The sequence below is a fragment of the Chrysemys picta genome, chromosome 1, assembly GCF_011386835.1.
Source record: "Chrysemys picta bellii isolate R12L10 chromosome 1, ASM1138683v2, whole genome shotgun sequence".
NCBI lineage: Eukaryota > Metazoa > Chordata > Testudines > Emydidae > Chrysemys > Chrysemys picta.
This window is the reverse complement of record NC_088791.1, coordinates 123,288,766-123,311,845: the sequence shown is the minus strand read 5'-3', so window position 1 is coordinate 123,311,845 and position 23,080 is coordinate 123,288,766. Positions and strand designations below refer to the sequence as shown.

Sequence of the window (23,080 nt, the reverse complement as noted above, 5' to 3'; positions counted from 1 at the left end):
CAGGGTGCTGTGAAGATTAGCATTCGTAAAGCATGTTGAAGATAAACTTGCTATATATTATCTTGATTTCTGAAACTGTCTTTACATAGCTCTAAGCAGTTTCTTCACAGTTTTCGGATCACCTACCTAATACAAGAGTACTGGATACTCATCTCAAAACTGAGCGGGGCCCAATTCACCTCTCACAGCAGTGGAGTTATTCCTGGGTCTCACAGAAGTCAGAGTTAGGTATAAAACTGGTGTGGGAGGAGAATCAGGCTCAGTATTTTTTTTATTTTTAAATGATGTTGCAATATAATTATTGACCAGTTCTATTAAAAAGATTATGAGGAAAGGGTGGGATGACACTTTCTAAGGGGGAGTCATTGCAGCTCATGTACACATATCTAACTAGCTTTGCTCTGCCTACTGGAGAAGTGAAGCTGCAGCAGCATGGGCTATACAAGGCCATCCAGAACTCCGAGTAATTACTCAGCTGTCTAGCCTGCGCTGAAGCCTATGCTGCCAAGGCTTCACTGCTCCAGTACCTGAGCTAGCTAGATCAAAGTTCGCTCAGGTATGTCTACAGAAACTGCAGGCATACCCTGTGATTACAGTGTGGGCATACACTTAGTTGGGCATCTAACTCCCCTTTGTGCCTTTGAATATCTTCCCCCTAGACTGCAGGGTGACCAGATGTCCCAATTTTATAGGGACAGTCCCGATATTTGAGGCATTTTCTTATGTAGACGCCTACTGCCCCCCACCCTCTGTCCCGATTTTTCACACTTGCTGTCTGGTCACCCTACTAGACTGTAAGCTCCTTAGGGAAGAGACTGTCTCTTGCTAAGGCATGTCAAGATTAGGTCCCAGAGCCAGAGCAAAGTTTACTAATGAAATGACTGCACGGGCGGCCCGCCACCACCTTTGGAGCGCCAGAAGCAAAATTCCATAGGTGTGGGGGAAGGGGGAGAACCAGCACTGGCGCCTGGACTATGTGCCCGCCCATGCTCCACAACACCCCCACTCTGCCTCTTCCTGCCCCAACTCCACCTCTTCCCCTGAGGCCTCCCGTCACCCGCCGCTTACTCCTCTCCAGCCCCTCCTCCCACTTTGCTCACCTAAGGCGGGAAAAAGTGATGAGGCCGTGGCCCCTCCTGTTCCAGGAAGGAGGCAGATAGGAGCGAGCAGCGGGTGGGAAGTCCTTGGAGGAGGGGGTGGAGAGAAGTGAGCAGGTGGGGCCTCAGGGGGAAGAGATAAAGTGGGGGCAAGGCCACAGTCCAGGCACCAGTGGCTCCTCCCCACTTCTCAGTTGCTTCCAGCGCTCATGTGTGAGCCTCCCCAAACAGAGGACTCACGCGCTACCTATGAATGATTGGTAAGAGTGAGCAACCGCTATTAGGGGAGGTCACTGTTAACTGTACATATGCAAAGATTCCAGGGTGTTTGGAGTTAATTCTTTTTATTAGGCTACAGTTTCCCCATCTCAAAAGTGTGGATAGTGATTCGGATCCCCTTTGTAGGGCACTTAAAGAGATTTAGGGTTGAAAAGAGCTTATATGCGAGCTAGGGGACATCATCCTCATCATCAGGTCTCTATTTGAGATTAACCTCACCACAGAAATATACAGTAAATCTGGCCTCCAAAAAAGTCAGTCAGAATTTATCAGCTTAGAATATTTAATAACTTCTCCATATTCAGATTTTTAACATGCAAGCTAGAAATAGGTCACACAGTAATTGTGTAGCTTTACAGCTGCAGAAGAGTTTGAATTTCTCTTTGAAGACTGAAAATAATGAGTTCAACAACAGAAGCGGCTGTCTCGGGTACACTGTCCTGCTGACATGCATATCTCCATGATGACAGCTCTGCAAGTGGTACAGAGCCATGGAGACAAAAGCAAGGTACATACCTGGAAGCTTTGCTGACCATATCTGAACTGCAGGAGTCTTCACATGGCACTCCATTATCTCCTCTCTCCTGTCCCAACATGCACTGGACTACAACTATTTCTACTGTGGTAGCAGCTAAATGCCCCTCTCCCAACCAGATCCCTTTCTAGGCATTGTACAAACACATAAGGAGATAAAATCCCTTCTGCAAACAGCTCACCGTCTAAGGGCTCTATGTAAACTCTAGGGTGGATTCTCGGGGCGGGGGGGAGAGAGAGTCTTGATCAAGAATTTGGAGGGAACAGGTGTGTACATCAAGGGCAAAATCTGTGGTTGGAGAGGCTTCCCTTGGTAGTAGAACTTAGGCATTTCCCCTGCACCAGGTGAGGGAAGCAGGGCCTCAAGGGGCCATGCGGGGTATGGACCCCTTGCATAAAGCTGAGCTCTGCAGGGAATGGTTGAGTGTGCAGGCAGGATGCGCTATGGAAGATGTGAATCCCAAAGACCTTCTGCCATGTAGATCCTTCCCAGTGGGAGGTATGCGTTTGGGCTACAGAGCAGTTTAGTGGTAATAGTGAATGGGGGTGGTGGGTGGAGCTGGGAAGGAAGGAGTCTTACCAACACCCCATACCCCTGTGGCACAGAGCAGAGGACAGCCCAGGTAGCAGAATGGACCAAATTCAGTGCTGACTTACACCTCATGTAACTGACTTCAAGTTGTTTATAGAGCATAAATTGTCTCTGTACGTCCCCTAAATTTCACAGGTATTCAGTAAACTAGTTATATTACTGACCAGACTTACTACAACACACAGAACTTTAAATAAAGGAATGTGGATTTCTTTTTTAATACCAGTGGGCAGGATGGACCCACTTAAATATCCTTCAGTCAGCAGTTAAATGCAACACTAACTAGAAATGGGACCAAACCAAAAATCCAGCTATGAATACACTGGATTTGAACACTGGCTCAGGCCATCCGTGTCATTCATGTAAGAGGGTTAATGGATGCTAAGCGTAACAGTGCCTTGCTCAAAGGAAGCATGCTTCAAAAACTGACGTGACGCCACTGAAACTAGAGAATCGCCACCCTCCAGGCCAAGCTCTGCTCCAAGATAAACACATGTAACTCCCATTGACTTTGAGGAGAAAAGTAACAAACTTCGTATTCCAGGACCGATAACACCAATCTTAATCAGTGAACAGTAGAATACATATTTGCTATCATATCAGCATCACTTTGCAGTACATATCACTTCTGTAGCAGTTTCCAGGAGAGGATCTTAAAGCACGATACCATCATTAATGGACTAAGCCTCCCAACATCTCTGCAAGGTAGATATTATTATCCCCAGTCCAGACATGAGGAAAGTGAGGCACTCAGAGCTTAGAAGACTTGATACATCAAGTCAGCATCAGAGCAAAGAACAGAACCCAGGTCTCCTGGTTCCTAACGCAGTGCTATAACACTGCCTCACTGATTACCTTGCTACTGATTTTATTGAAATCTACACTTACGATGTTACCAACAATTAGAAGTCACACTTGCTCTTCAGGAATGTAAATTCTTAAACTCTGACTCTTGCCTTTAATAGAAGCAATAAATCTGGATTTGACACACCAAGACATTTTATTGTCAGATATTTGATCACACAAGCATGAAGAACATTTTCCCTTCGAGGACTCAGTTTGAGGAATGCAGATATTTGTTTTGCTCAGCTCTGCTGCCATTTCAGTATGTGCCACAAGGAATGACTTATGCAGTGTAGTTGTAGCCGTGTGGGACCCAGGATATCAGAGGGACAAAGTGGGTGAGGTAATATCTTTTATTGCACCAACTCACCAACAGAAGTTGACCCAATAAAAGATATTAACTCACCCCCTTTGTCTCTCCAACAAGCCACTTACACATTTTACTACTGAAATCCTGTCTGGGGTCAAACCAAACCAAACCAGCAAAGCCTTTGAAAGCTCCGAAAATAACTGAACGTTATCTATATAGGTATAGTTCAAGCAATACAACTCTTGTGCATAGACAAGCATCTATGTTTAAGAGTCAAAGGGTTACAATCCCCCTTGAAAAAAGAACAGGAGTACTTGTGGCACCTTAGAGACTAACAAATTTATTAGAGCATAAGCTTTCGTGGACTACAGCCCACTTCTTCGGATGCTTATGCTCTAATAAATTTGTTAGTCTCTAAGATGCCACAAGTACTCCTGTTCTTTTTGCGGATACAGACTAACACGGCTGCTACTCTGAAATCCCCCTTGAGTGGATACAGTTACACCAGCATAACTATTGCCATAAGGGAAGGTAAATAAGCTATACCAGTTAGAGGCATCTTTATACTGGAATAGCTTCATCCACGCCAGGGGTTGTTCTGGTATAAATATTCTAGCAAAAAAGCTTAACCAAAATAGTTCTACAAGAACTGTGCGTAGACCGGGCCCTGGAGAGGGAAACATTGCTAATTCAAGGTGCACCTAGCATTTTAGTGGTTGTATTTGGAAGAGTCCTACTAAATCCCGGAATTGTTAGAGCTTAAACCTAAGCACACCTTTTCCTCACCACTTTCCTAAAAGCGGTCTCTCTCCATGGCTTGTAGCTAGTGACTGTCTAGAATACACTCTGGTGCCCACAGTATGGTAACCCAAACACAGATTCAACCTCAACCCTCCTGCTATAATGCACTGTATTTTGCAGTAACAGAAGTATGGCATGTTTAAATTTAGCCCTTCTAATCAACTTCATTTTTCAAGCCTATTAAGTGGCCAGTTAGCAAAGAGTCCAGTAGTCTAAATTTTGTCATCACCTGTTTACTTTCCCAATACAGACATTCCCCGATGAGGAGCACAAATCACATCTAGTTTTCATTCCCATCGGCGGGGCTGGCAATGCCACCATTCGATATACACCAGTCTAGTGCCATGAGTCTGAGTGTCAGCTAGCCGTTTATTCACAGTGAAACTGACTCCCATTGCCTTGTGGAGATGACACAAGGTGGAGAGGAAAGGGGGTTAGTTTCCTTTGGACTAAGGAAAGCAAACTGGAATTGGAAACATGACTCATCACCCTAGACTCTTTCAGTTAAACCCTGGCTAAAGATCCAGAAACAGACAATGCCTGTTGATGGGAGAAAGCTATTCCCTCCCCGCATCGAGTGGCCATACAATCTCTAAAATAAACGTCAAAGTAGAAGTAACACAGGAAGGTGTAGCTTTTAAAAATTTTGAACAGTTTATTACCTACCAACCTGACACAGGTAGCTCAACCTTTACCATATTTTAGTAGTCAAAAGGTGGATTTGTCTTGCTGCAATGAATAAGCAATACCCAGACAGTCTCCTCACTTTATTGTGGCCTCCAGTTTCACAGGCAAGAAGGGAAATAAAGACATCTATGTTCACATGAGCCCTTCATTTTCCAGGCAGAGCAGAACTTTAAAAGCAACAGAAAATGTTCCTGTGTTAAAATTAAGGGGAGGAGGGTGAGAAGTGGCTGAGATGAGCAGGAATATCTGTGCTATTCAACTGAAATGTTTCCCCAAGAGGCTGCTTTCCATTAGATTTTAGAGACAGGTTTGCAATTAACACATGTAGCTGAATTTCACACAGCCTCCCACAGAATGCAAATAACTTATTGAGTGCAGATTTTTAATTACATAAAAATCACCTGCAGTCTTTTTTTGGGGGGGATGATAGACCCCACAATGCTAATACACTTTATTTCTATTAGATGATTTCATTGAGAACCAGAGTCTCAGTCACTAAATTGCAACAAATTAAGTATGTTATTTGAGACAGCATTATAACCAACCAATGCTTCCTGTTCTCTTTTCCACATAATATGGTGTGAGCCTGAAGCCAGAAACTCATGGCACCTGAAGGCAACAGGTTTTCTTTTTCAAGAAATCCTCCCTCCCCCATTTCTCCAGAGAGAGAAACAATTTAAAACACACACAGATCCTTACAAACACCAGATTTGAAATGTACTACAAAGCACACACACTCTCTCTCACACACCATCTCCTGTTTTTCTGGCTGCAAGCTCCCTGCATTTTCCTTCAGACTCTGTTACCCCCCCACACCCCACCCCACCAAATCCTTCCAACTACTGCAAACAAACCTTCCACAGAAACAGTCCCATTAAACACAAACACCGTAATGTTATAAAACAGACTGAATTAGGTACTTTCTCACCACCCCTTCACTGGTAGCTTTGCACGATCCGTTACTGAACAGCCGTGCGCTTAAAGTGAGTTAAAATAAGGAAACCCAAAGGCCAAGAGAGAAGGAAAAGTGACTGGTTTTGTTTTGGAAGGAGGAGCAGGAGCTGCAGAGGGAAGCTGAGCCCCGTGAACAGCAGCTGCAGACAGCACGGTGTTGCAATACCACCCTCTTTCCCTGACTTCCACCGAAGTGCAATCAGACCCACTTACCTGGGTGGAAAACAGCCAAGTCCCTTCCTCAAAGTTCAGCTACACCTTCTCCCAGGCTGAGAGCGGCTCTTTCTCCCTAGGCAGCCTCGTAAACCATCGATCGCCCCTCTTCCCGTCCTGGGCTCGCTCTCCGCCTCTCACACCATGTCAGGGGAATCCAAGCAGGGACTGAGCTGGGAGCTTACGTCACTCCAGTTCCAGAGACCTCCCTCCCCGCGGGGAAGGGCCACAGAGAGCCGGGGAGGGGCTGGAACGGCAGCCCACACGCGCCAGCTGATTGGGGCCGGGAACAGTCACTCAGAACAAGTCAGATCATTTTATGCATTCCAGGGTTGGAGCGAGAGTCCTGCTGGAAATAAGGGTGGGTTTTTTTTTTGGGGGGGGGGGGGGGATGCGATTTCCCCCGTGTCTCTTGGCAGGGGAGGCGGTGATTTCATGAAGCTCTGTGAAAGCAAAAGTTGGGCACTTTATTCATTAGAGCTATTGTTTATTATTATTACTTAACCTCAGATCCCAAAAGGAAGGTGTAAACAAACCCAGCTTGGGATACACTAAAAAGCAATACCAGTGCTGCAACACCGTCTCTCTCTTTGCGATGTTTCCTACGCAGATTGTTTAGAACTGGTACAAGCTCGAAATCACATACAGAGTTTCCCCCAAATCACCAAAGTTCAACTTCTTGCCACACTCTTCTCCCTCACCCATCAAAGATCGACGTCTTTGCAACTCCTCTCCCCCGCCCCCAACACACGCCTTCCCCCAAAGATCTACTTCTTGCAACACATAGTGGTACCCAACTAGACCCCAGCAACTTGTGGCACCCTGCAGAAAGTTGCCTAAACCAGAGCGGTAAGGGAAACAAGAACAACTTCCTCCAGCTCTGCATTCCCTTAATCTCCTGCACACAAACATCCCCGGAGTTTGGTTCCCTCGTAATTATGAAGCATGCTCGCAGCATTTGGATTTCAATTCAGGCTTTATTCAGAGCAGCAAATATTCACAAACTCAGCAGCAGCACACAGATTCTGAAGGAGCCAAACAGGAAGAACAATCACAATTCCCCTCCTTTAGGGACTATCGGTAAAGTCATCGCTTTTACTATATGTGTGAGATCATCTAACAATTATACAAACCACTTTTAAGCCACCTACAATTCATAGAATGTCAGGGGTGGAACAGACTTTAGGAGGTCATTTAGTCCAGGGGTCGGCAACCTCCTGCACACTGCTCGCCAGGGTAAGCACCCTAGCGGGCCGGGCCAGTTTGTTTATCTGCCGTGTCCACAAGTTCGGCGGATCACGGCTCCTACTGGCCACGGTTCGCCGCGGGAAGTCGCAGCCAACACATCCCTCAGCCCGCACCGCTTCCCGCCGCCCCCATTGGCCTGGAGCAGCGAACCGTGGCCAGTGGGAGCCGTGATCGGCCGAACCTGTGGACACGGCAGGTAAACAAACTGGCCTGGCCTGGCCTGCCAGGGTGCTTACCGACCCCTGATCTAGTTCAACCCCCTGCTCAAAGCAGGGCCAATCCCCACACAGATTTTTGCCCCAGATCCTTAAATGGCCCCCTTAAGGATTGAACTCACAACCCTGGGTTTAGCAGGCCAATGCTCAAACCACTGAGCTATCCCTCCCCCCTTAAAAATGAATTAAGGACCTCGTGATTTGCCTCTATGAGAGCTACACTGTACCAACAACCTAATCCATCAAGTCCCTGTTACAAATCAGCATACAAAGGTAACACCGGCAGCTGGAATTGAACCCAGGATCTCTGAAGCTCAATGCATGAGCCTCTACTGCATGAGCTAAAAGCCAATATTACCTTTAAAAATTAATAAATAATAAACAGCAAGCATTTAAGGATATTCGTTTGTATAGTGCCTTCTTTGTAATAGTAGCCTCTGGAGATGGTGGGTACTAGCCCCTGCCGTGTGATGGGATATTTACCCCCTGTAGTTTAAGCAGCCTCACCACCCCTTAGATCACCTTCTGGGAAGACCCAACTTTGTTCCCCAACTAGCTGCTTCTGAGTCAGAAGAAGCCAATTGTGAATCATCTGTGGATGCCACTCTTCCATTGGGCCCATGATCTTTGTTGCACTGTGTAACTTGTCCACTCTTCCACAAAAAACGAGCCATTTTATCAGTTTCCCAAAATTCAAATAAAAAAATCCCACAAAATTTATCCTTCAAGAAAGGGAGGAGAGAAAGAACCACACATGACAGAGTGCAGTAGTCATATCACTCAATGTGCTCTGGAAAACACTCATACTACAGTGATACGCAGCAATAAAAGAATCCTGTTAGAACAGAATTGTGATCTCACTTACACTGATATCAACCAATGAAGTCAATGGAATGACATGAGTGTAGAACTGGTGTGAGATTGTAACCCAGCATCCACTGATCCCATCCACCCAAACTGTCCCCCAAATTAGCCACCTCTACCAGATTTCCCTCTCGCAAGGTGAAATGGCCAGCAAAAGTCCTATGAATCGCTTAAATCCCACATAAATCCTATGTCAGGATTTATCTGGGGTTTAATTGAAGCCTGGGATTTTTGCTGGTGGTCTGCACAGGAGTGAATTTTCCCCACAATGAATTAGCATAGTCCTAAAAACATTATTGTTCTTTTTCATTCCTGTCATAGCCTTTCAGAAATTAGGGGACTAATTGCAGTACTCAAGGCGAGGATATACTGTAGCATCAATTTTGTACAATGACATTTTCTATATAGCCTAACATCTTACTAGCTGTAACGCACCAAGAAAACATCTTATTTAATTTGTTCAGGATGGCTTCCTGGATCATTGTGTTGGGAAGTTACAACCCTTCAGTGTATATGAGAACAGTTGTATTTTACTGGAACAGTTCTACACAGAAATGTATCTGCAATTAAATTGCCTAGTTACCTAATTTTGATTGGTCTTTCTGGACATTCTCCCAAGCCGTGATTAATTTTGAGTTTTCAGCACTTTTTGCCACTTTGCTATGCACCCTATGTTCCAGACAATTAATAAATAAAAGGGATGGGTTCAAACACAAAAATCCTGGATCTAAACACTTCACTCCTCCTGTCAGCTTTGGAGAAGTTTGGATCTGGACTCAGATCCTAATAAAATGTTGAACCAATACTGATCCCTGGTGAAACACACTACTAATCTCTGTCTGTGCTCTGAATTGTCCATTTATTTCTGTTCATTCTTTGTTTTCTGACTCTTAACTAGTTTTTAATCCCGAAAGTCAAAGAGCAACATTCAGGAATCTAATCCAAACAGGCCTATTTTGGTAGGAGGGCTGTGTGAGTGAGTTTTGTCTGAAAACAAATCTAAACCGACAGAGCATTTCTGACCATTGTTTGAATTCTTTCATTAAAGAAAATACCTTGCAAGTCAAGACAAATCTCTGATAAGGTTTTCTGCTTTGCTTATCTCTCATCTCCCAAAATAGCTTAGCCCTTATTGCTTCAGGCTGAATTGTAAGAAAGGTTGTTTTCTATACGCTCCTGAAAAAGCAACCTTTGAGAAAAGAAACATCTCACCAAACCCTCCTGGCAAGGCAATAGGAGATTGTCACAACCAGATATTTGCTCTAGAATGCTCTAGAATGTTTTACATTGTTTAATATCTTTTGCACAATGACAATAGTCTCTGTATTTGTGGTTCAAAATGAATATGTATAGTTGAGCCTATAATTTTGAGAGCTGCCAGAGGCATTTTTAAGATACATACTGTACATGACCTTGCCTTTTTAACTCCAGTGAAGAGCTCAAATGTTTGTATGGATTAACATGGATATATCATTTTAAATGTTCAAAGCACTGTACAGAAGAACTAATTAATCCTCACAGAGTATCTGTCTGTTTTAAGTACTTACTTTGCCCTCATTACTGTTGTATCTGAGCATCCCACAATCTTTAACATAATTATCCTTACAATGCTCAGGTGAGGGGCTATTACCCCATTCTACACACATTTCTTTTGAGGTAGGTGGGTAAATATTATTATGACAGAATGTATTCCTGTATTCACACCCTACACACTATTGTAATAATCTTTGTACAAAGTATGTCATGCGAGGTATCATTTGAAAACTCTTACTTAACTGATCATTATCATCCTGATAAAATATGTGTGGCAACATTGTATGTGAAGTTATAATATTCCACTCTATGGTGTTATTAACACATGTTCCAAACTGATGTTGGCAAACAGGACTGTCTTAAACAAAGGAATGTGTGCTCTGCTTAATTTGCATTTAAGCAGTAAACCAAGTCATCAAGCAGGAAGGTAAACAAAGGAAGCTCAAAATAGGTGAGAAAAAAGCAACAGAGAGCATCCTTCCACATAGACCTTTTGTCTCCTGGTACCCAGCTGGAAATATGGTACAAGAGGGGGACTGAAACTATAAAAAGGAGGGACACCCAAGGCACTGCTCTCTCTCTCCCTTCCCATTGAATTCACTGCACCTGAAGTAACAAATGAAGCCATCATTGGATTCTGGGAGAAGGGGTCCTAACCTAGAAGGTTTGGTCAGTAAGACTGCTGAAAGCATATGGTGAGAAACTTTGCTTGAATCGGATATTGTTTGTTAAGTTAGGCATTAGTAAATGTCTTATCTTTATTTTTCTTGTAACCATTTCTGACTCTGATGCCTGATTTCTGGTACTCAGTTAAATTCTCTCTTTGTATTTAAATTGGCGTGTCTGGGAAATTCCATTTAGGGTGGCAAGTTTGTGGGCATGTAAACGTGTGGACTCACCCCTGCAATGCCTCCTGCTGGTCTCTGTTGGGAATTAGCTAGTCCCAGTCCCGGAGCGCCCTCTGCAGGCCAATGATCCGCCTTACCTCACTCTGGCCCCCCATGTCCCTCCCAGGACCCAGTGCCCCTTCCCTGGGTTTCTGCCCCCTTGCAAAACCCCTCAGTCTCAGGGTCTCCCCCTCCCAGGGGAGCCCCCATCCACTATCCCCACTTTGCCTCAGTCTTGGCTACTGCCCAGTCTCCATCTAGCCCCCGTTCACTGGGGCAGACTGCAGTATAAGCCACTCATCATAGGCAAAGGGGGGTTTGGACCTGCTGCCTCTGCCTACCCGTGGGCTGCCCCTTTGCAACCCCAGTACCCAGTCGGCCTTACCCTAGGCCTGCAGCCTGTGGGGTTTCCAGGCCAGAGCTCCCCAGCTCCTCTTGGCTTCCCCCAGCCCTGCTCCACCTTAGGTACCCAGGTATGCTCTCCAGCAGCCAGGCCCTTCTTCCTCTAAAGAGAAAGAGTGTTTGCTTGAGCTCCAGGCTCAAGCCTTTATAGGGCCAGCTGGGCCCTGATTGGGGCATGGCCCCAGCTGAGCCTGTTTCCCACTCAGCTTGGGCTGTTCCCCCTGCCACAGCCCTCTCGAAGGGCTGTTTTAAGCCCTTCCGGGCAGGAGCGGGTGACCACCCTGCTACAGGGCATATTAAAGACATCATAGACTTTATAAAACTTGTATTGTCCAGCAGAGGGCTGGGCAGTACAGGACATACATTTCTGGGGGGGAATATAAGACTGGGGGTGTTTTGGGGTCTCCCTTTAGTATAACCAAGGCTGGTGAGAGCCAGAGTGATGATGGTTGAATGTACATCAGAGAAACAACAAAGAAAGTCTCCAGAACAATTTGATCCCAGTGCAGCAAGCCAAGCAGTCTGAGGCATAAAGTGGAACATCTGGTAGGAAATAAAGTAGCTCTGCTCAGGAACTGATGCAACCCCAATGGAAATGGTCTAGGGCCTTGTCTTCACATACAAGGGCATAGCTACACTGGGGTAATTGCGCCTCTGTAGTGCTTTAGTGAAGACGATACTACTGACAGGAGAGCTTTTCCCATTGATGTAGTTAATCCACCTCCCTGAGAAGCGGTAGATATGTCGATGGGAAAAGCCTTTCACAGGACAGTGATGCAGAAGTCAGGAATCGCTGCTCTATAGTTTGTTTAAATTTCTCAGCAGGAAGACTGAGACCCAGCAAATGACCAATACTGCTTCTGTGCTTGGGATTTCAAAAGACTTCAGCGGTGTGACCTGACAAAGTCATAGCCTAAACTGGTATGGCTGCCATTAAAAGAAAAGAATCCAGCATTTTTTCATTTCAGAATTCCAGATTAGTGGTAAGTGGAATTATCTGGCTGTGTAGAGTTGTCCTGGAGGCTTGGTATAATACAATCACACAAAAGATGCTTTAGAGAAGAGGCAACTTGCAAAGTCCTATGCTTGTGTTAATTGTTCCTTTTCGTTCTCCATTCGGCGGGATGCTCAGTATAACTATTTCTATCTCTTTCAAGGCTATGCTTCTCTCAAATGTTTTCTCTTACCTGGAAGCTCTGCGTGATTATTCCCTCCATTACGACACAAGCAGGGAAAGAGAGGTCAACAGCCACTACACATTCTTTTCAAGTGAGTAAGAAATCTTCAAATAAAAAACCTTTTATACACCAACATATGTGAAACAGAGTAATTAATTCCTGGAATCTGTCCAGCTTGAACCTGGAGACAAACTTCAGATGAGTTGCAATAGATATCCGTAAGAGTGATGTAAAAATAAAATGTATAAGCTCCACTTACCCTGAGTATGCATGAGGGACAACCTCCGGGTGTGAGCAGGAAATACTGAGGTAATCAAATGACAGAGTATTTTTTTTAGTGGCAGTGTTTTAATTGTTGCCAAGATTTGGTGTGTGAAAGGGGCTTTTTCTTCCTGTTATTTTTGGTGATCACTTTTGTTGGGAGCGGTGAATAAGAGATTGCAACTTGAAAGTCAATTTCACATCCTTATGTCAAATTTCTAGGCCCCTTGTCCCTGCAAGAACCTTGCTTTTCTACCTCAGAAATTTTCCAGTTTTGCATTTTAATAGAAATATACCTTAATCTGAATGTAATATTCAGTGAGTTCATGCAAGTACAGTATTCTTCAGATCAAGAGGGAGAGTTATATGAAATTTTTTCACTAATTCCTGCTTGATCTTATTAAAGTTAACTGCTGGATCAAGCCCCAATCAGAACTCTCCCTCCTAATATTGAAGAAGCTTGGATTCGGATCTGGAAAAAATCTGCAGTGACTTACTTAAAGCTATAAAATTAGCTATCAAGTGTAAGATCAATTACTTTGTTGCTTACACCCATTTTCTGACTAACTTGCACTGATGAGGCTTTTTGTGGATGTGCAAAAAAATGAGTGTAATACTACTCTGTCTCTACACACACACACACACACACACACACACACACACACACACACACACACACACACAGAGGACTGTGCAGTGTTCACCCAGCAATGGTTATCAGGGTGAAGGAGCCTGGGTCTTTTGAAGTACTGAGAAATGGTATCAGGGTACTGCACGCTTGATGGACACAGCAATAAACAGCAGAGGTGCATTTGCTATCTGTCCCTAGTAATAGCTGTTATGAATAGTCCAGCTGGTTTGTAACATATGCTGTGTCTGAGTGCTTTTTCCTTTAGACGCCTGTAAGCCCATTGTGCGGCACACCTAGCCTGTCAATAATATCATGCCTCACCCTGCCACTACACTTGGGTGCTCGACTGTCTCATTTTGGGTATTCAACACCATAGCATCCCCACTTAGATTTGCAGCCTTGACCCTTAGGAAGACTCTCATGTGCTCATTTTATACCTATTCTGAGCCCCTGCTGCAGCATCTTGCCCAGTACGCTTTAGTCACAGAAATGACATCCCCTCACAACTTCCCCCTTAATCACCTCGCTGTTTACTGGAGAAGTGTGTGGGAGACTGGTGCTTTATTTTTACTTGAACTCTTAATCAGTTGCATGACAGTTTCTCTGAGTATATCTTGGTGCAATTTGCTCCAAGCTGCAGCCTCTAAGGGTATTTATACTGCAATTAGACACCCAAGGCTGGCCTGTGCCAGCTGACTTAGGCTTGTGAGGCTCGGGCTCAGGGGCTGTTTAATTGCAGGGTAGAGGTTTGGGCTTGGGCTGGAGCCTAGGACCCTTTGAGATGGGAAGGTCCCAGAGCTCGGGCTCCAGCCCAAGCCTGAATCTCGACACCACAATTAAACAGTCCCTTCCCCCAAGCCCCATGAGCCCAAGTCAACTGGCACGTGCCACCTATAGGTGTTTAACTGCAGGGTAGATATCCCTAAGGGCCTTGTAAACCAGGTCTGTGGGACCCAGGCTTGTGGACTCAGTGTTTTCCGAGCCCGCACTTGAGTGTCCGCACTGCATTGTAAGCCTGGGTTTACAATTGCTGGACCTAAGTCTCACAGCCGAGCTAATGCGTCAGTACTGTATTATGCAGACTTTCTGAATTGGGTCTGCAGCTTGACCTGCATTCAAAATGCAAAATGACAGGGCTTGGTCCTGAGTCTTAGTGGGACTTGGGCTCTGATCTCCCCCCTCCAGCAGGGTCCTAGGACCCAGGTCCTGAGTGCTTGCTGACCCAAGCTGGACAGATTTGTGTGTGGATGGTAGGGGGGATTGGGCTCAAACCTGAGTCAGAGCCAGGCTTACTGTGCAGTGTAGACATACCCTAAGATGCACCAGGGTTAAAAAATGCTGGTGGCCTTAAACAGAGTCCTTGTCAGATTATGTTAACAGGGACTGTATGTTCATGGTCATGTAGATAATAAAAATCACTATAAGGATACTTTACGGATCTACAGTATTGTGCTTTTCATCAGAGGATCTCAAAGCACTTTGAAAACATGAATGACTTAAACTTCAGCCTCCTGTGAGGTAGGGAAGAGTTAGCTCCATTTTGCAGATGGAGAAAACAAGGCACAAAGAAGTTAAGTGACTTACTCATATACACACACACACACACACACACACACACACACAGAGTCAATAGGAACACAACCTCCCAGGCTTGTGCTTTAACCACAAAACCAACTTTCTTGCTTTAAAAAGAGGAAGACAATACATGTTCAGTCATTCCCCATAACATCTGACAACAGTATTTAAAGCCCACAAGACCTCGAGGGAAGGTCACAATATCCTCCTTCTATGTGAACAGGAACTGCGTTTGCTTCCCATTTCCAAGAGTTTGTGACACTTGTATTTGCTTGTTCCTGGACTGACATCTTTAGAATGTATTGTGTGGTTTGAAAGTCCCTGACTCATTGACTTGGGAAATAACTGTACAACAGGGACCCCATTCATCCCTGATGTATGTGGGATAGAAATGAGTGTTTTAACATGCCAAGTAATTTTATCTGTAATCTAGAGAAACAAGAAATGGCAGGCCAGTTCTTAGTAACTGTTTCTCTTAATGCCAATTCCGGGAGGTGACTCCCACTCTTTGGGATTCTTGCCATGCCTTAGCTGACACCACTACTAAAGACAAGTAAAATCAGCATAGTTATTAACTATAGCTATTTTATTCAATAAAGAGAGAAATAAAATAAGACAAAACTAAACAGAACCCAGGCAGTGACCAATGGTTACTTCAGATACAATGTTTTCTGTATGTCTTTCTGTGAACAGCTTTCAACAGAGAGACCTTAAGAATGGGTCCTCTTTTGGTGGGGATGCTCTCCTCTAGGTAACATAAGACAAGTAATATTATTCCTGTCTTCGTGTATCACCGATAACCAGAACAGTTTATAGCTGGGCAAAGGAATTTCATTTAAGAGTTGATTAATCCTGTTGGTTTAGCGTGGGTAACCTGAACAGTTTATAAATAGCAAAGGTAAGTGAATTTAACTAAGTCCTATGAAAACAAAGACAATATTTAAATTTGTTACCTAAGAAAAGCAAGGAACAATCTTGAAACAGATAAATGAATGGTTAAGAATCTTACTGTTATGTTCCCCTCTGGTGTTAACCGGACCGGTGATCTGCTAGGTCACTCCAATCCTTGACTCTGGGAGCCAGCGTTACCCTGCTCTGCTGTGAGAACCCCCACTCCTGGGCTGTTCACACACAACCTCTGCCATGTAAGCTGCTCCTAGCTACTTGCAACTGAATGACACTAGCCAATAGCTCCGGTCACAGACACAACACTAGGAACCTCCATCTTGCAGTGTCCAGTTATGCCCGCTGGACGCTGCAAGCTTATATGAGTTTGTCATTTGTTATTTCAAGGGGAGACTCTGACATGCTTCAAACCAAACACACTGCTTCAGGTAGAATAAACAAATAGATTTATTAACTATAAAGATAGATTTTAAGTGATTATAAGTCAAAGCATCACAAGTCAGAGTGGTTACAAAAAAATTATATATATAAGCACGCAGCCTAAACTCTCATCCCTATTAGACTGGGCAGAAACTAGATTAAGCAGTTTTTCTTACCCCACTGGATATTGCAATCCTTAATATATGGGTTTGTTCCTTAAACCTGGGCCAATCTCCTGTGTTGGAGTCTTGTCTTCTTCTCAGTGTCTTGGTTGCTTGCACCATAGGTGGGGGGAGTGTGACGAACTGGGACTGTTCTTACTGTGGTCTGTGAATGCTGACAGGGGAGTGTGGCTAGGATAGTCTGCATTGGGGGATGGGAGACGGCCCGAAGGAGAATACCTGAGTGTGTAACATGAGAACCCAGGAAGGGGTGGAGGCCAGGTGACACCTTGGCCCAGGAAACTGAACAAAGGCTGTGGGAGGGGTCGCTGAAGGAGAGGGTTGGAAGTGGGCTGGAGAGAGATGGCTGGGAGGCAGAGATGGCTCTGACCTCCCAAAGCGGGGGGCTGGGATGCCCTGGGACCCCAAGCTGGACCTAACTGAGGGGGGGGGGCCCTGTTGTCTGTGCCTGCAAGACCTGTCTTGGACTGTATTCCTGTCATCCCAAATAAACCTTCTGCTTTACTGGCTGGCTGAGAGTCATGGTGAATCGCAGGAAGCCGGGGGTGCAGGGCCCTGAGTTCCCCAATACTCCGTGACAACTGGTGGCAGCGGCGGGATCTACTGCACCCCGTGGACGGCGCTTCCTGCAGTAAGTGACTGGGGAGCAGTAAAACGAAGGGGGATTGACGGGGACCAGGCGTGCTGAAGAGTGAGAGAGAGACGGCTATTACCCCTGGGAGTGTGTGACCAGCGAGAGGGACTTTTGCGGTAACAGGGTACCCCGGGGGGATCGCAGCGAGTGGTCCCAGGGGCGGAGGAGTCTGCAGCTCGACCCTGGCAGAGAGGTGGTGACCTCGAGAAGGGCTGGCACACTAGGGGTCTCCCTGGGAACTGTGGGGAGCTGTGGGCACACAGGCCGGTGAGTGGCCAGCAGGAAGATGTATGCCAAGCAGCTTAAGAGCGACCTGGTGGAGCTGTGCAAGCAGAGGGGGCTGCGCAGTGGGAGGCTCACCAAAGAACAGCTCATTGCCCAGCTGGAGGCGGAAGATTGCGCGAATGAACTGATCCCTGTGTCTCAGGGAAGCAGCCTGGCAAATGCAGCGCAGGCACCAGTGTCTGTCCCAGCTGGGAGTGGTCAGCCGGCTGCTGAGGGCTTCCCGAGACCCCTCCTTCCTATGCCTAGGGGAAGGGTGGGGAGGAGCCCAGCAAATACCGAGGGCGCCGTGACCCCCCCGGCCAGCAGGGGATCCTCCCGGCGAAGCTCGCCGGCCAGCAGAGGATCCTCCCGGCGACTTTCGGCATCCGTGGAGCGGAATTGGCTGGAATGGGAGAAAGAGCTAAAACTGAGAGAGCTGGAGGATCGTGAACAACAGAGACAGCATGAACGGGAGGAGAATGAGAGACAGCGTCAGCATGAACTGGAACTGGCGAGACTGAAGGGCAGCGAACCCCCAGATGCGGTGAGTGAGGGGGGACCCAAGACTGCACGGAGCTTTGATAAGTGCATCCTGGCCCCATGCAAGGAGGGGGAGGACATGGATGACTTCCTGGATGCCTTTGAGACGGCCTGCGAGCTGCACCGGGTTGATCCCGCGGACAGACTCCGGGTCCTTACCCCCTTACTGGACCCCAAAGCCGTGGCATTGTACCACCAACTGGAAGAGGCAGAGAAAGGGGACTACGAACTATTCAAAAAGGCCCTGCTACGTGAGTTTGGGCTGACTCCTGAGATGTAACGGGAAAGGTTACGGAGTCAGGATAAAACCCCTGAGATCTCATATCTGCAACTAGCCGTCCGCATGGAAGGATACGCCAGCAAGTGGGCTGATGGGGCCCAGACGAAGGAGGACCTGGTCAAACTGCTGGTACTGGAGCAACTGTATGAGCGGTGCCCATCCGACCTGAGGCTGTGGTTGGTGGACAGAAAGCCAGAGAACCCGCGACATGCAGGCCGGCTGGCCGATTAGTTTGTAAAGAGCCGGTCAGGAGATAACAGGGAGGAGTCCCAAAGGAACAGTCCCACCACAACGCAGAGAGAGAGTCACCATGGGACCTCCCCGTGGGAAAATACAGAAAAACCCCATCAAAGGGGAACATCCGGCGTCAGGACCATCCGACCCACTCAAGGGGACCCATGGGACATGGGCTGCTACCACTGTTGCCAGAAAGGCCACATACGGGCCCTGTGCCCCAGGCTCAGGGACAGACTGAGCAGACCGAACCCACAGAGGGTTGACTGGGTAGAGATCCAGCCCGGCGAGAGGCAGCATTCCCAGGGAAGGGGGGCTGGCAGAGTACCACCTGCTAAGGAGGGAGGAGAGCTCCAGGCCAGCTCCTCTAGGGGGCTGGAGGCTCCAGACTCAGGGTTTTTGGTTTATACGGTAGGCGCGGGGCTGTCCCTCTGGAGAGAGTACCTTGTTCCCCTGGAGGTGGATGGGAGGAAGGTCAATGGATACTGGGATACAGGCGCAGAGGTGACGCTGGCCCGGCCCGAGGTGGTGGCCCCAGATCAGGTGGTGCCCAACACCTACCTGACCCTGACGGGGGTGGGCGGGACACCAGTCAAAGTGCCCGTGGCAAGGGTACACCTGAAGTGGGGGGCCAAGGAGGGCCCCAAGGATGTGGGGGTACACCTGTATTTGCCCACTGAGGTATTGATGGGGGGGGGGCCTGGAGAACTGGCCAAGCAACCCCCAAAGGGCACTGGTTGTGACCCGCAGTCAGAGCCGGCGAGGGGCACTGCGCCCTGGCCTTGGGGGGGGGGGTGCCTTGCCTGAGGCGCAGGACCCTAACCTGGTAGGGAGGGAACGCCCAGGGACACGGCTCAGGGAGGCTGCAGCTTCAGACCCAGCTGGCGAGAAAGAGCAGGTGGCCATCCCTGTCCCAGCTGCTGAGTTCCAAGCCGAGTTGCAGAGAGATCCCTCCTTGCGGAAGATAAGGGACCTGGCCGACCTCAATGCGGTACAGACCATGGGACGAGGTGGCCGGAAAAGGTTCCTGTGGGAGAAGGGGTTCCTGTACCGAGAATGGGCTCCCCCAGGGAAAATGGAGTCAGGGGGGATCAGGAGGCAGCTGGTGGTACCCCAGAAGTATCGCCGTCAACTGCTGTGCCGGGCCCATGACATTCCCCTCTCAGGGCACCAGGGAACCTGGCGTACCCAGCAGAGGCTGCTACGGAGCTTTTACTGGCCTGGGGTCTTTGCTACTGTCCGACAGTACTGCGGATCCTGTGACCCCTGTCAGAGGGGGAGAAAGGCCTGGGACAAGGGGAAAACAGCTTTAGGACCCTTGCCCAGCATAAAGGATCCTTTCTGGAGGGTGGCCAAGGTTAAAAGGGCGGCTCTAAACCAAGAGAGCCCAAAGCACAGACCTCCAGACTGGAGCGCTGGGAGAAGACCACAGCCCAGTTGGAACCCCAGGGGTATGGGGGTGGGAAAAGGGCACAGGCCGCATAAACCTTCCCACATGCGAACTGCGAGTGCCATCAAGCACCCCCGACCTAAGGGGGGGCGTGAAACTGGAGGGGCCTGGTATAATTCTCACCAAGGAATGGGAGGGATGCGGGGGCATCCATGGGAACGGGGGTAGGTTCGAACTTCCCCAGGTCACTGGCTGAAGTGACCCCGCTCAGTTCGGTCTCGAAGGGGGGAGAGATGTGACGAACTGGGACTGTTCTTACTGTGGTCTGTGAATGCTGACAGGGGAGTGTGGCTAGGATAGTCTGCATTGGTGGATGGGAGACGGCCCGAAGGAGAATACCTGAGCGTGTACCATGAGAACCCAGGAAGGGGTGGAGGCCAGGTGACACCTTGGCCCGGGAAACTGAACAAAGGCTGTGGGAGGGGTCGCTGAAGGAGAGGGTTGGAAGCGGGCTGGAGAGATGGCTGGGAGGCAGAGATGGCTCTGACCTCCCAAAGCGGGGGGCTGGGATGCCCTGGGACCCCAAGCTGGACCTAACTGAGCGGGGGGGGGCCCTGTTGTCTGTGCCTGCAAGACCTGTCTTGGACTGTATTCCTGTCATCCAAATAAACCTTCTGCTTTACTGGCTGGCTGAGAGTCATGGTGAATTGCAGGAAGCCGGGGGTGCAGGGCCCTGAGTTCCCCAATACTCCGTGACGGGGGGGGGGGGGGGGAGTATGTGTCCACTCTATCCGTTCTATACCCTCAGTCCATGTGCTTGTAGAACACACGCCTAGGCATGTCTGTGGGGCATTGCTGAGTCTCTCCAAGCAAGGCTGAGCAATTCCCCTGGTGTGGCCTCATACAGGTGAGTCATTGCATTGTAGCTCCCTTGCTGGACAATGGCTGTTGATGGGTTGTTTGACACCCCACCCAGGCATTGGTTACTCTCCTTGCTGGTGCCTCTGGAGGGCTAATATCTGGCTGATTCCCCCAACCTACAGCATGTTTTAGTCACAACCATACTTCACAAGTCTCATAACTTCATATGCATTAATGATATACAGTGGAACCCCGCTATAACGCACCCCGCGATAACTCGAATTCAGTTATAACGCGGGGCAAATCTGGCCCCGGCGGCTGCGGTGGGCGCGGGGCGAGTCCGGCAGGTGCGGGGCGTTTGGGATCCATGCCCCAGCGGGTGCAGCAAGAGGAATTGATATCTGAACTAAAAATTAGTGGTAGATCAGATGCAAGTGATCATGTCTTGATTACATTTAATATGTGCAAACAGAATAAAGTCTAAATCTGTAATATATATATTTGGTGGTTTAAAAAGGCCAATTTCACAAAGTTGAAAACAATTATATGCCAAATCAGCTAGAAGAAAGGATTTAAACAGAAAAAAATGTGAATGATAACTGGAAACTGCTTAAGAACACCTTACAAGATGCTCACAAAACCACAATCCATTTTACTAGATGCCCAAAAAGCTACAGTAGAGAAAGAAGACTATGCTAGTTAAAAAACAGCCTGACTTAGAGGGGAAGTGAAAGCAGCTATAAAAAAATTAAAAAGCTTCAATTAGTATAATGCCAATATAGTATAATGATTGGGGGAAGTTGATAGCAGTTAATATAAATTAGAAGATATGAAGGATAGAAAATTGATAAGGGAAGCAAAAAGACACAAAGTGAAATCTATGGCTAGCAAAATTAAAGATAATAACAAGGAGGGATTTTAAGTATATCAAGAACAAAAGTGGTTCATTACTAGATAAACATGGTAGAACTGTCAATAATAATGCAGAAAAGGCAGAAATGGTTAATAAATATTTCTGTTCTGTATTTAGGGAAAAAAGCAAATGTAGTCATATAATACAATGATGGTATATTTTCCATTCCAACAGTAACTATGGATATTGTTACACATCAGCTATCAAAATCAGATGTTTTAAAATCAGCAGGTCCAGCTAACTTGCATCCAAAAATTGTAAAAGAGCTGATTAAGGTGCTGGATTGTTAATGTTGATTTTCAGTAAAGTCTTGGCACACTGGGGAAGTTCCAGAGGACTGGAAGAAAGTTAATGTTGTGCCAATATTTTTAAAGAATAAACAGGATGACCTGGCTGGGTAACTGTGGGCCTGTCAACCGATGTCAATCCTGGACAAAATAATGGAATGGTTAATAAAGGCTTGATTAATGCAGAATTAAAGAAGAGTGATATAATTAATGCCACTCAACAGTGGTTCATGGAAAATAGGTCTTGTCAAACTAACTTGATATTTTTTTTGTCGAGATTACAAGTTTGGTAGATAAAGGTAGAAGTATTGATGTAATATATTTATAGAAATCTAAGACATTTGACTTGGTACTTCAAGACATCTTTAATAAACTGGAATGATACAAAATCAATATTGTGCACATTGAATGGATTAAAAACTGGCTGGTAGGTCTCAAAATGTAATTGTAAATGAGGAATCATCAGTGGGTTTGTTTCTAGCGGGGTCCTACAAAGACTGGTTCTTGGCCCTATACTTTTTTATATTTTTATCAGTGAGTTGAAGCAAATAAAAACATCACTGATAAAGTTCGCAGATGACACAAATATTGGGATAGTGATAAATAGTGAATAGGACAGATCAGTGATACAGAGCTATCTGGATTGCTTTCTAAGTGGGCCACAGGCAAATAATATGCATTTTAGTATGGCCAAATGTAAGGTCAGACATATAGGAACAAAGAATATAGGCTATACTTACACAATGAGGAACTCTAACTTATGAAGCATTCTCTCTGAAAAAGACTTGGGTGTAATGGTGGACAAGTAGCGTTACATGAGCTCCCAATGCAATGCTGTGGCTAAAAGAGCTAATGCGATCCTTGGATGTGTAAACAGGGGAATCATGAGTAGGAGTACTGGCACTGGCATGACCACTACTGGAATATTGTGTCAAGAAGGATGTTGAAAAATTGGAGATGGCTCAAAGAAGAGCCACAAGAATGATTAAAGGATTGGAAAACAGTGAAAGATTCAAAGAGCTCAATCTAGTTAGTTTAACAAAGAGAAGGTTAAGATGTGACCTG

At 46.6% G+C, this 23,080-nt stretch overlaps 1 protein-coding gene across 23 annotated transcripts in view; it reads right to left on the bottom strand.

The window, feature by feature from the left end:
• PPFIBP1 (PPFIA binding protein 1) overlaps positions 1-6,507 on the bottom strand; it is a 178,575-nt gene extending 172,068 nt beyond the window's left edge. For 14 of the 23 annotated variants that reach the window (XM_065569219.1, XM_065569280.1, XM_008165937.4 and 11 more), the window contains exon 1: positions 6,311-6,485. The gene's annotated coding sequence lies outside the window, so the exon portion shown is untranslated. Of the gene's footprint in view, positions 1-6,310 lie in introns of all 23 variants that reach the window. The other 9 variants (XM_008165943.4, XM_065569233.1, XM_065569263.1 and 6 more) reach the window with 5 other exon arrangements.
• Positions 6,508-23,080: the final 16,573 nt, after the last annotated feature.